Below are 13429 nucleotides of genomic sequence, written 5' to 3' on the forward strand. Positions count from 1 at the left end.
TCCTGCCACTCACCCTCATATCCAGTCAGTCCATCAGCAAGCAGTCTATTTTACCCATAAAATAAATCCTATAACTGACCACTTCTGTTCATGTCCTTGGACATCTTGGACACAGTCGCCAACAACTTGGCCAGAGCCAATACCCCCTCAGCCTACCTTGTCCCTGCTTCCATTCATGCTTGCCTCCCTCCTGACCCCGGCACAATCTTCTCCCTCGGGGACCACAGTGACCTGTTGAAAAGATAAACCATTCTATGTCTCTCCCTCCCTCATTCCAAGCCATCTGTCTAATGGTTTCTAATCCTAGAATAAAATTCAAAATCCTTCTGTCTGGAATATCCTTCTCCAGCTCTGTGTTCAGCTGACTCTTGTTCCTCACTGAGGATCAGCTTAAATATCAACTCTTCTTCAGAGGACTTTCTTCTGATCAGTTTATCTCAAGTGGTTCCCCCAGTCACTCTCCTGTGGCCCGGATTGATTCCCTACTGATTTTCCTATTGTTCTTTCTCTGCTTGCTAGACTGTGAGCTCTAAGAAGGCAGGATCTGTATCTGTTTTGTTCCCTCACATCGGCAGTGCTTAGAATGGTGCCCAGCACACGGTAGGCACACAATAAATGTCTGTTGAATATCTAAATGAGTAGAAGAAATTTTAGAAATAACTATTGTTCGGGATGCCTGGGTGACTCAGTTGGTTAAGTGTCTGCCTTGGGCTCAGGTCATGATCCCAGGGTCCTGGGATTGAGCCCTGCATCGGGCTCCCTGCTCGGCGGGGAGTCTGCTTCTCCCTCTACCTGCCGCTCCCCCCTGCTTGTGTTCTCTCTCTCTGACAAATAAATACATAAAATCTAAAAAAAAAAAAAGAAAGAAAGAAAGAACAATACACACACATACAGAGTTTATAGTTTTATATATTATTTCTCTAATCTTCTCCACCTCTAGATCTTTCCTAGTTCACACACCCAACATCTCTCACATGACTGAAACGGCCTCGGTAACTGGACTTCCCTCTTTAGGTAAGATATATAGGTTTAGATATCCAACAGAGCTTCTTAGAGAAGGGATGTGATCAGATTTGTTTTTTTAGGTCAATAGCTGCCCTGGGGGTGGGGGGTGGGGGGAGGGGGATTAGAGACCAGAGGCAGAAAGAGGCCTAAGCTGTAAGGTAGGACCAAAGCCTGAACCAAGGTCGGGGAGAGACAAGGTGTCAGGCTACAGGTTTAGAGGTTTTAAAGTCTGAGGTAGAACTGACACCTTGGGCTGGGAGTGGGGGATAAAAAGGAGGATGCCTGCTACCTGGAAATACTTGGAAGTCCAGCGCTATAAAACCTGTTGGCCCCACAGCTCAGTCGGTTAAGCATCTGCCATCGGATCAGGTCACGATCCCGGTGTCCTGGGATCGAGTCCCACATCGGGCTCCTTGCTCAGCGGGGAGCCTGCTTCTCCCTCTGCCTGCCACTCCCCCTGCTTGTGTGCTTGCTCTCTCTCTCTCTCCCCCCACCGACAAATAAATAAATGAAATCTTAAAAAGAAAAAAACAAAAAAACCTGTTGGCCCCAAGCAGGTGGGACCAAACCCCATAGGTCCTGTCAGCTATGATCCCTTCTCTATACACTGACTTTAGAGCCTCTTCTCCACTCCCCTCTCTGGCCCCATTTCATATGGACTGGATAATAATCACAAGGGGCCTTAAGTACACATACTCTCTTCTGAAGGCCCTAGTCCCAGGAAGTAGTTAGAGTAAGTATTGTTATAAGCCCCAATTTATACATAAAAAACTAAGGGTAGTCTCACAGGCTGAGGCTTGTGTCTTGTGTCTTCGATTTTTCTAGCTCTAAATTCCATGCCTGGAGTGTATGATTTATTGGCTCTTAGATCTCTCTCTCTCACACACACACATTTAAGAATAATGAGACACCCGTGTAATTTATACTTAACAGCCCCAAGAGAGAAATTAATCAGCAAATATTTATTAAACAGACCCTTACAATGTTCATGACAGTCTGTTCAGTGCTGTAAAAATTATAAAAGAAACAAGATGTGGTTCTCGCCCCCTGAGGGATTAATTGTTTAATCAGAGCTACAAAGCCAACACATAAAACAATTATAGCAGAATGGAAAAGTCTATCACTGAGAGCCAAACGTGCGTGTGTTTCTATGTGATGGAGTTTCAGAGGAGGAAGAGACAGAGCCGCAGGCCAGAGTCAGCCAAGGGTGGTCTGATGAATACAAATGTCAGCTTTTACACCAGGCTGGCTCTGGCCTTATATAGGACTGACCTGCACCTGGCCAGCAGCTTTTAGGGAGTTGTCCTGGGAAGAGACCACTTGACCAGAAGACATATTCCTTTTTCTAAATAGGATTTATCAAGTTTGAAGCAAGTTATAAGTGTTGAGATTATGTAGATTTTAAGAGGGAGGGTGGGCCTTCCCTGAATGTAAATACTTAAAAGACTCCTTGCACTGTGTTACCTTTAACACTGGGCCCTAATGAGCTCCATGATCTCTTGTGTTTCACAGTTCAATTATAATGTGTGAGTTTGGGACATTGGTGGGGGGAGGTATTGAAAGTAGTTAAAATAGAAAAATGGAAGCCACAAGATACACAACAACCTCATTTTATCTGTCAGATTTGCAAAAAGAACCTATTCAAGCTAGTTTAAGCAGAAAAAGAGTTAATGGACGAATATTTAGTCTCTTTTAAGATCTTCAGGAGGGCCAGAGAATCAGGCTGACAGACTTGCCATTCAAGAGTGATGCCCAAGTTATATCATCAGACTCTGCCAGTGGAGATGCTATTGCTCTGGCCACTGGGCTCAGGTATCTCTGCCCACACTCCTGATGCTGGACACAAGATTAACCAGGACAGGCCACAGCCACCTTTAACAACTGGCTGTCTGTCTCTCAGGATCCTTCCTAGAAGGAATTCTGCACAGCACCTCCTTTATGGTGCTTGCATCCAAACTGACATCTTGCACCTCGTTGCCGGAGCTTAAGCCACATGCCCATGCCCTAGCTGCAAGGGAAGCTGGGAAAGCAGCCCCAGGAATCAGGAGTTGTAACTTGGAGAAAGGGGCTAGATGAGCCCAAAGCTTGATAAACACCCAGCACACCCAGCAGTCACTGAATATGCTACCTTGTAAAGTTTAAAGGGCCCTTAAACAAATTGGCTCCCTAAAAATCCAAAATATATCAAAAGCATTAAAAAGAGCATTGTGGCATGCTGAGGCTCACATGGGAATGCCATGTGGTCTTGGGCCTCCGTGAACTCCAGTTTCCTCATCTGCAAAGTGGAAATCATGAGATGGAATATTCAAAGACTCCAGTTCAGAACCTGGTACATAGTAGATCCCGAATACCAGTTTCCTAAACACATCACTCATAATATCAAGTCTTCTATGCAATAGGAACTCAGTGATTTTTAAAAATTCCAGATGTCAGGAATAGTGAATGCAGAGTCTTGGGGACGTGGGAAGGATTAGTTTGTTCCACATGACATGCAGTTCTCTGGTCTAGAAAGCCAATATCAGTGGGGAATGGCAGGAGGAAGGTTGGACAGGTAGGCAAGAGGGTTCAACAAAAAGGGAAGTATTAGCATCCCGTCAGCACCTGGGCTAGAAGCAGTGTGGAGGACAGATTGGCGGGGGGGGGGGGGGGGGGGGAGGGGTTGCAGGGGGTTGAGACCACAGTGTCCTGGGGAACGATTCTACGAGGCAAAAGGTCAGAGAAGTGAAAGAAGTGAGAAAAGTAAGAGGTGGCTCAAACAGAACATGATAGATGATTAAACGTGGGGACACCAGGGTGGCTCAGTTGGTTAAGCAGCTCCCTTCGGCTCAGGTCATGATCTCAGGGTCCTGGATGGGGTCTCGGCATCGGGCTCCCTACTCAGCGGGGAGTCTGCTTCTCCCTCTGCCTTTGCCACTCCCCCTGCTTGTGCGCACTCACTCTCTCTCTTTCTCTGACAGATAAATAAATAAAGTCTTTAAAAAAAAAAGATGATTAAATCTGAGGGGTGGGGACAGGAAAGACTCTAAGACGATGATTCTCACCCTTGGCAGCTCTTTGGAAGACTGGTGTGCTGAGGCGTGGAGGCTATTGGCCCTGGGTACAGACAACAAGGGGTACCTTGCCATAGAGAATGTATAAATAATGGTAAAACCTTTAGTCAGTCTGGGTTTTTATTATCACCATGGGCTGGCAATTCTAAATAATGTTGGTGACAAAATATTCTTTCCTGGATTACAGCTAAGGGCCCTCCCTGCATCCCCACTTCCTGTCCTGCTATAGCCACCCCATTCGAATCATCTGGAGAAGGCGCCTGGGTGGCTCAGCTGGTTAAGCATCTGCCTTCGGCTCAGGTCATGACCCCAGGGTCCTGGGATTGAGTCCCGCATCAGGCTCCCTGCTCCACAGGGAGTCTGCCTCTCCCTTCCCCTCTGCTGTTCCCCCTGCTTGTGCTCTCTCTCTGTGTCAAATAAATAAATAAAATCTTTAAAAAAAATCATCTGGAGAGCTTTTACAAATCCTGATGTCATATAAACAATCAACAGATGTTAATGGCATCTTTTCTTCCATTGTAATAGTGAACAAAAAGACAAAATGTCTAGGAATTTAAATAAACGTACAAGGAACTCAGGATGCCAACTAGAACAAGTAGGGAGGCTTACCATTGCTTCACTGAATTTCATTTCCTCTTATTTAAACTTGTTAACTTTAAATGTGATCCAACTGAAAATAAGGGATTTAAAAAAAAAAAAAAACAGGCTGATTGCAACATTCATATGGAAACGTAAACAAGACTTTCCTCCCAAATTCTGGAAACCACAAGAAGAAGCTTGTTCATTTGCTTTTTTTAATGTCAGAGTGGGGAAGTCTTTTCTGAGAGAGACTAAAAATCTAAATGTCTTAAAAGACCCATACATCCCTGCTCAGCGGGGAGTCTGCTTCTCCCTCTGCCCCTCCTCCCCTCGTGCGCGCATGCATGCTCTCTCACGCTCTCTCTCTCTCTCTCTAATAAATAAAATCTTTAAAAAAGAGAGAGAGAGAGAGAAAGACCCTTAAAACAGTATCTTATGTAAAATCAAAAGACAACCTAGACAAAAATACAGATCAGATACAAAAGGCTCATTTTTCTACTATATAAAGAGCTTCTTCAAATTAATAAGAAAAGGAAATAAAAAACCCTCGGGTAAAGAACACAGCGAGTTCACAGGAAGGGAACAAATGGCTATTTGATATATGAAAAAAATTATTACTGTCACTCAGAATGGTGAAAATGCACCTATAAAATACACTAATAGACCATTTCTCATACATCAGGTTGGCACAAATTAAATAGTGATAATACACCTTATCATGACGAAAGAGGTGCTCTTTCTCTCAGCACATTTTTTTTAAAACATTTTGTTTATTTACTTGAGAGAGAGCGAGAGAGCAAGCACAGAGGGAGAAGGAGAAGCAGACTCCCCGCTGAGCAGGGAGACCCAACACGAACCTCGATCCCAGGACCCCAGGATCATGACATGAGCCGAAGGCAGACGCTTAACCAACTGAGCCACCCAGGAGCCCCTCCTAGCACGTTATTGATGGGAAAACACAGCCTCCATAAAGTCTGCATGACGCTGTCCATCAATTACAAGTACACCTGCCCATTGGCCCTGAGAGTCCATTTTTCTTACAGGTATACCTACACATGCTGTGTGAGGTTATTCACTGGGGCATCGTTTGTCAAAGCAAGGCTAGGACCAACTTAAATCCCATCATTTGGGGACGGGTTAGGTAGAGTAAAGCACATCCATACAATAACTTGGCTGCATGTAAAAAAAAAAAAAAGAAGAAGCTCTCAAAGTATTAACATGGAATAATCTGTAAGGTACAGTTAAATCAAAAATGTAAGATGTAGAAAAGTACACATACAAAGTCCTGTCAAATAAAAACGAACTGAAAATAAAATAAACATATACCCACATAGAGTTATAAACTATCCTCTGGTAGAGAAACTGAGCGACTGGAAGACAGGCATGAGAGAAGGCTTTATTGTGTGTCTTCTGTACTAGGTATGAGTATTATCTATTCACAAAAAAACGGGATGAAATTAAGAAAAGAATCTACTGATGTAAAGTTAGGGGAGGCAGGGAAACTAAAGGGACCTCATGAAAAACTGCTTTTCTGCTCCTTTTCCTGATTCTGTTCTCCTAGGACCTACACCCCCCACCACCCCCAGCCTTACACACGCCTTATGAAACAGGTAATGTAGGTCCTCCTTGTAAAGGTTAAGGAGTTAATGGTCTCTTTGGAGTCTTCCAGCACAAGCCATAACATCTAAGGGGTGACCAGGCAGGGTCGTCAGGAACATTTTCCAAGACCACTGATTCACCGAGACCCCTGGTTCCAGGGCATAAGTGACTTATGGAGTATACCTCAACACTCGTCTATGTTCCTGGATGCCTGAGAAGGCACGTGCACCAGACTACAATCCTCAAAAAAAACCCCAGACCTCAAGCAAAGACTAGACAGACTCTTCTTCCCTTTCTGAGTGTCCCAGATGCTCTGTCTGTATCTGCTCTGTGTCTTCAGTAAACTCCGCTCTCACTTCCTCTTGGCTCAGTTTGATTTTTATCCTGCATGAAGCCAAGGACCAATCCTCCTGGCTGGTTCTGCGGGGCGGGGGGTGCGATCTGGGTCCTTGGACCCAGCCAGCCTGCATCAAAGGCAACACAATAGAGTAAAAAGGACATGGGGTGAGACACCTGAATCCACCAAAAAATTTAAAATTTTAAGTTAAAAGGAAAAAAAAGGATGCCCAGGCCACACTCCAGTCCAATTATACCAGGATGTGCAGGGGTGGGACACAGGCACCCGTACTTTTAAAGCTCCGCTGGTGATTCCAATGTGCAGCCAACGGTAAAAAAAAAAAAAAAAAAAAAAAAAAACATGGTTGTAGCATGACTCTGGGTACTTTAGTCTCCGTGCGTGGAGTAGCTCCTGAACCTGTGTCAGTTTTGCATCTAAATGTGACTCCTCCACCCACTGAGCCCTATATGTTTGCATTTACTTCTCTGATCTTTGTACCCATTCCTGGCCAGGCCTATCTACTCCTTATCTTTGTAGCTGCCTCATTCTTCCCCTCTAGACAGTAGGTGTTCAGCTTTCTTCTGATCACCTTGCCAAAAACCCAAGTAAATTCCTAACCTCCTGTCACCTTGGTGATGGGAAATGTATTACCTTTAATTAAGAGGGTCCTTGTCCTGGTCAGAATGGACGAGGGCACTGCCTCTCTCTGCCAGGTTAATGGTTTCAGGTGCAAGGAACGGAACACTCTGGCTCCAACAAAAAGGTATTTGTTGTTTCAAATAAAAAGCCACCCGATGGCAGGCTGAGCTTCTGGCTGGGTGTGTCAGGGCCCTGGCCTTCCTTCTCTGAGGATCTTTTGGCTCTGCCATGCTTCCTGAGTTGGCTGCATCTTCATGCTGGTAGTGAGATAGATGCAACGTGTCCAGGTTTCAGCCACGAACTACAAGATCCAGAGAAAGGGAAAGGAACTGCCTCCTCCTGGGTCTTTCTCTTTTTTTAAAAGATTTATTTTATTTATTTGAGAGAGTACGAGTGGGGGGAGGGGCAGAGGGAGAGGGAGAAGCAGTTTTCTGCCGAGCAGGGAGCCCCAAGCAGGGGTAGGGCTCGATCCCAGGATCCTGGGATCATGACCCAGGCCGAAGGCAGATACTTAACTGACTGAGCCACCCAGGCTCTCCCTGGGTCTCTTTTTTATAAGGAAGAAAACATTTCCTCAACCCCCTCAGCAGCTTTCCTTCCCCCTAATCTCATTAGCCAAATTGTCACTTACCCATTCTTATGCTAGCTATGTAGAAAGAAGAATAGGATTATCATGGTTGGCTCACACCAGCGGTTCTCAGCCGGGGGTGGTTTTTCCTCCCAGGAGACATTTGACAATATCTGGAGACACTTTTGTTTGTTTCAACTGTAGTTGGCGTGCTACTGGCAGAAATGCTGCTCAAGGGCGCCTGGGTGGCTCAGATGGTTAAGTGTCTGCCTTCGGCTCAGGTCATGATCGAGCCCCACATCGGGCTCCCTGCTCCATGGGAGGCCTGCTTCTCCCTCTCCCACTCCCCCTGCTTGTGTTTCCTCTCTCGCTGTGTCTCTGTCAAATAAATAAATAAAATCTTAAAGGAGAACTTAGAAATCAGTGTTCTAATCACAATGGATTATATGGATCTACAGTTCTAGAAACCAATGAGGCTAATATTCTTTTTTTAATTTTTTATTGAGATATAATTTACATAAAACATTTTATTAGTTTCAGGTATACAACATAATGATTCAATAGTTGTGTACATCGCAAAAAAAAATCACCCCAATAAGTCTAGTTAACATCCATCACCATACACAACTTTTTCCCTTGTGATGAGAACTTTTAATATCTATTCTCTTAGCAACCTTCAAATATCCAATATTATTAACTATACTTACCATGCTATATATTACATCCCATGATATTTATTTTATTACTGGAAGTTTGTACCTTTTGAATTCCTCCACCCATTTCATCCACTTCCATACTCCCTAACATTCTTGATTTAATATGCATATTTCTGCAGAACCAGAAGGCTAGACACTCAAGATGACCACAGGACATTTGCTCATTGGTCAACTGAAGAACATTACAAATGTGCTTCTCTAAATCTTTTCAGAGAGGGAGGTATGACTTTACTATTGGTAGAATTTTAGCAGTGAGGAAAATGTGAGGTTGGCTGCTCCCGCTTACAACATTGGTTGGTATCTCAAGGAGACATGGGAGTTCAGGGAGTCAAGATTAAAGTATCAGCTAAAAAACCCAGGAGAACAATATATCCCTGTTCTTGGTTTTTTGCTGAGATAGTTATTTATCCAACATCTCTTTGGCCTGAAAACAAAACCATTAATTACAAAGACCAACTTTTTAGAGCAAAGAGCAGGGTTAACATGCCATCCCAACAACTGTGTATGTCTGTGTAGATTTCTGATTCCTATGCCTCTGGAAATTTCTTGAGAACTAACTCATGCCCATAGTATCATATGATCTCACTGATATGAGGAATTCTTAATCTCAGGAAACAAACTGAGGGTTGCTGGAGTGGTGGGGGGTGGGAGGGATGGGGTGGCTGGGTGATAGACATTGGGGAGGGTATGTGCTATGGTGAGCGCTGTGAATTGTGTAAGATTGATGAATCACAGACCTGTACCTCTGAAACAAATAATATATTATATGTTTAAAAAAAAGAGAGAGAGAGAGAGAGAGAGAAGATAGTAGGAAGGGAAAAATGAAAGGAGGGAAGTCAGAGGGGGAGACGAACCATGAGAGACCATGGACTCTGAGAAACAACTGAGGGTTCTAGAGGGGAGGGGGGTGGGGGAATGGGTTAGCCTTGGGGATGGGTATTAAAGAGGGCACGTTCTGCGTGGAGCACTGGGTGTTATACGAAAACAATGAATCATGGAACACTACATCAAAAACTAATGATGTAATGTATGGTGATTAATATAACATAATAATAAAAAAAAAAAAAGAATAGGCACGGATTTCTGGTGTATCAGGATTCAGCCACCCTCCAGTGGATGGCAGCAGGCTTGCATACCAACAGAACTGTCCCAAAGTTCTCGTCTGAAACTTAAAGTCAGGTTCATTCACTCACACCCCTATAAGTTAGTCTCTACCTGTGGTAATCATTAGATCTAGTCACCAAATATTTCTAGTTCTTCCTCAAATTCATGGTAGGATTGCACATCCTGTCACTTTAAATTTAGATGTGGTCATGTGAATGGCTTTGGTTAATGAAAACTCCAGCAAGTGCACACAAAAAAATTGAGCTTTAGGGGTGCCTGGGTGGTTCAGTCGGTTAAGTGTCTGCCTTTGGCTCAGGTCATGATCCCAGGGTCCTGGGTTGGAGTCCTGCATCTGGCTCCCTGCTCAGCAGGGAGTCTGCTTCTCCCTCTCCCTCTGCCCTCCCCCCGCTCGTGCTCGCTTGCTCTCTTTCTCTCAAATAAATAAATAAAATCTTTAAAAATTTTTGAGCGTTGGGTCATGGAAGCATAGAGACACAGTCTCCATCATCCTACACCCTAAGTGAGGATGACATGGAGCAAGGTCCCCATCAACCTGTAATGGACAAGTAGTATAAGCAAGAAATCACCTTTTAAGCCACTTAGATTTGGGGTCACCTGTTGCAGTAGTAGAGCCTGTTGTCTCCTGATGGATACAGTTCCCGAAATGCTGACTCCCCTCCAGTCATTTGTGCCCTCCTTCCCCTCCCTGTATTTCTCCAGTCTCATTTTCTACTTCTCTCTTCACATCCCAACACAGTGTGTCTTCTGGAGCCTCAATTTTGCACCAAACAAGTTCCCTTGCATTCTTGGCTTCTCCATAGAATGTGTCCTTCACCTCTGGGCCTTTCCCCGAACACTGGCTCTCCTCTAGAGGCTTCTCCTCTAACACATCTCAGACCCAAGGGTTGGGAGGTGACATTGGCAGTTCCGATGCCAACGCTGCTTTTCTCCTGGAATAAAAGTTCCACTTCTTTTGGACTCATGGTCTCCAGCTGGGTCACCCCAGGCCTTTTCACATTTGATAGACATCCTGGTCACTCCTTCTCTTCCACTGCCCTCTTGGGCACCTGGATCATAGTTCTCCTCTCTTCTCCAAGTCCTGCAGAATCCTGGGAGGCTTCAGTGACCCTATGGACAACTACCAAACACCCTAGCCTCATAGCTTCCTGACTTTCCCAAGTGCAATAGTCTCCACCCTCTTTGTGCTCTGGCCACACTCTCTGAGGTTACACCCTAAACCTTGTCACCACTCAGAACGGCTTCCCTTCTGCAGTGGAAGCTGTGATGACCCACCGTGCAGGGACAATGAGATGGCTCAGTAGGTTAAGCTGCACTGGATCCTAAGCAAACTTCCACTTTCCAAACGGTGTCCTAGAGCAGTGGTTCTCAAATTTTAATGGTTTATTCTAATCACCTGGGAATCTTGTTAAAAGTCAGACTCTGATGAAGCAGATCTGGTGTGAGCCCTGAGTGTCTGCATTTCTAACCAGCTTCCAGGTCATGGCCATGCCTCCAGACCTCACTTAAGAGTCGCAGGGAGTCAAGTATCCATGAGATGGAGCTGCCCCATGCTTCCTAGTCTTCCTTGAGAAGAGCCCACCACTGCCTCTTTGAGCTGTCATCAGTTGCCATGGAACCCACCCAACAACTGGAGACCTGTCTCAAGGAGTCCATGGGACAGTGAGTTCTTGCCCGCGGTCTTATACTTTGACTTCTACTTTTTTAAAGGATCTCAGATGCAAATGGTTCACCCATCTTCACTGCATAGCCACACTTTCATTAGCCCATGAATTGCCCCTCTACTCATGGTTTCTTTGCATTTTCATTTTTTGCAACCCCTCAACCCTGATACCTGTACCTCTTTCCTCCCCAGCCCTTGTCATACATCAGCACTCTAGTATGTTTGATATAGGTCCTTAAATATGCCTGCCTTCAACCTTGTAAAATGGGTTTTATATGTTTCCTTTTTTAAATTACATAAATGATGAGCAATTTAAAAAGAAAAAAACATAAGAGACCTTCCTATGCCGTCTTGTTGTATGGCTCCTCCCGATGAGGTGGCTGACATTTATGTCCCCCTTACTTATAAAGGAAAACAATGCACCCCTTATTATTTGAATCAGCGCTGGTGAGTCTCTGTTTCTTGCAACCAAAATAACCTAAGGAACACCCTACTTCATAGGGGTGGTTGTGAGGCTTAACTGAGAGCAGGATGTGGTGTCTGGACTTCCCATGGCCCATTGCTCCTTAATGTCAGAACCTCTTTTCTTGTAGTTGGCAATGGGCTGAATGAAGAGTGATTTAGGCCTGGATTAAGGATTTAGTCTCCATATGGCCCAGTTAGCTTTGCCAGATACCAAGAGCACCCCTAACACTAGCCTAAAATGTTGTTGCAGCCCCTTTGACATAAAGATAGAAGTAAAAAGGTTTAAAACATGCAGCCAGACTTGATTAGACAGACAAACTCGTGGGCAAAGTAAAAAGTCTAGAAATAGACCCAGAGACATATAAGGATTTAGTATACGCAAAAGGTGGTTTTTCAAATTAGCAAGGAAAAGATGGATTAACTAGTAAATGTTGGAACATCAGGGTGACCATCTGGGAAGACAAATTAAATTGGATCAGATGAAGCAGAGATTTAGATGTTAAAAAATTAAATTATTAGAAAAAAATCTTTAGGAGAGTTTTTGAAATAATCTCCAATTAAAGCTTTTCTAAGGATCACACAAAAACCCAGATACATCAAAAGAAAGATGAATTTAGGTACATTAAAAATTTTTTTAATTCCTCAAGACAAATCCACCATAAACTTCCTTAAAACATAAGTAACCTATTCAAATCAATAAGAAAAAGACCATTGTCCCATTTGAAAAAAAAAAAAGGGCAAGAATATAAAGAGTTCATAGAAAAAAAATTTAATGCTCTAAATATACAAAAAAAAATACCTGAGATCACTTATAAAATGAAAAAAGCTAATTAAAATTACAATTAAAATGCATTTTTCAGCTCACAGATTGACAACATTGAAAGATTTAGAAACCAAGCTGACAAAGATGTATGAAAATAGCCGCTCTCATAAATTTCTCCAGAGGATAATTTGACAATCTCTATCAAAGTAAAACTGAGGGGCGCCTGGGTGTCCGAGTCTGTTAAGTGCCCCACTCTTGGTTTCAACTCAGGTCGTGATCTCAGGGTTGTGACATCGCGCCCCACCTCCGGCTGCACGCTCAGCAGGGAATCTGCTTGGGATTCTCTCTCTCCCCCTCCTTCTGCCCCGCCCTTCCCCCCCCCACCCCCACCCCTGACCCCGGGTGCGTGCTCTCTCTCTCTCTGTCAAATAAATAAATAAATCTTTTTAAAAAATTGAAAATGAACATAGCCTTTGACTTTTAGGAATGTATTCACAAACATACTTGAATATGTCTGAAATTACATGTGTCATTTTATTACTGTAAATTATGATTTGTCCAAGTAATGGAATACCATACAGCTATAAAAAGTTGCAAAGCTTTTGGATTACTGATGCAGAACATGTCATATAGAGAAAAGAGCAAGATGCAGAACAATGTCAAGTAGGGGGAGGAGGAGAGTGAGAACACATCCCTGCTTGTAAGTGCATAGGAGATCTTCGGAAGGTTATGAAAGCAACTTTGAGGGGAAATCGGAGCAGCCAGCATGGGAGCAAAACTTCACGTTTCGTGTTTACCTTTCCTACAAACTGAACTTTATAGCCAGGACATCATTATGAAATGTAATAAAACTGTAAAGAATAATAAATATATCAAATGCTACCGGTTTTTCCAGCAGAAACCTTGGTGCCCACTGAGTTTTG

Source organism: Eumetopias jubatus, unplaced genomic scaffold (assembly GCF_037043125.1).
Source record: "Eumetopias jubatus isolate StellerSeaLion01/CBP00866 unplaced genomic scaffold, mEumJub1_p1.0 scaffold_9, whole genome shotgun sequence".
NCBI lineage: Eukaryota > Metazoa > Chordata > Mammalia > Carnivora > Otariidae > Eumetopias > Eumetopias jubatus.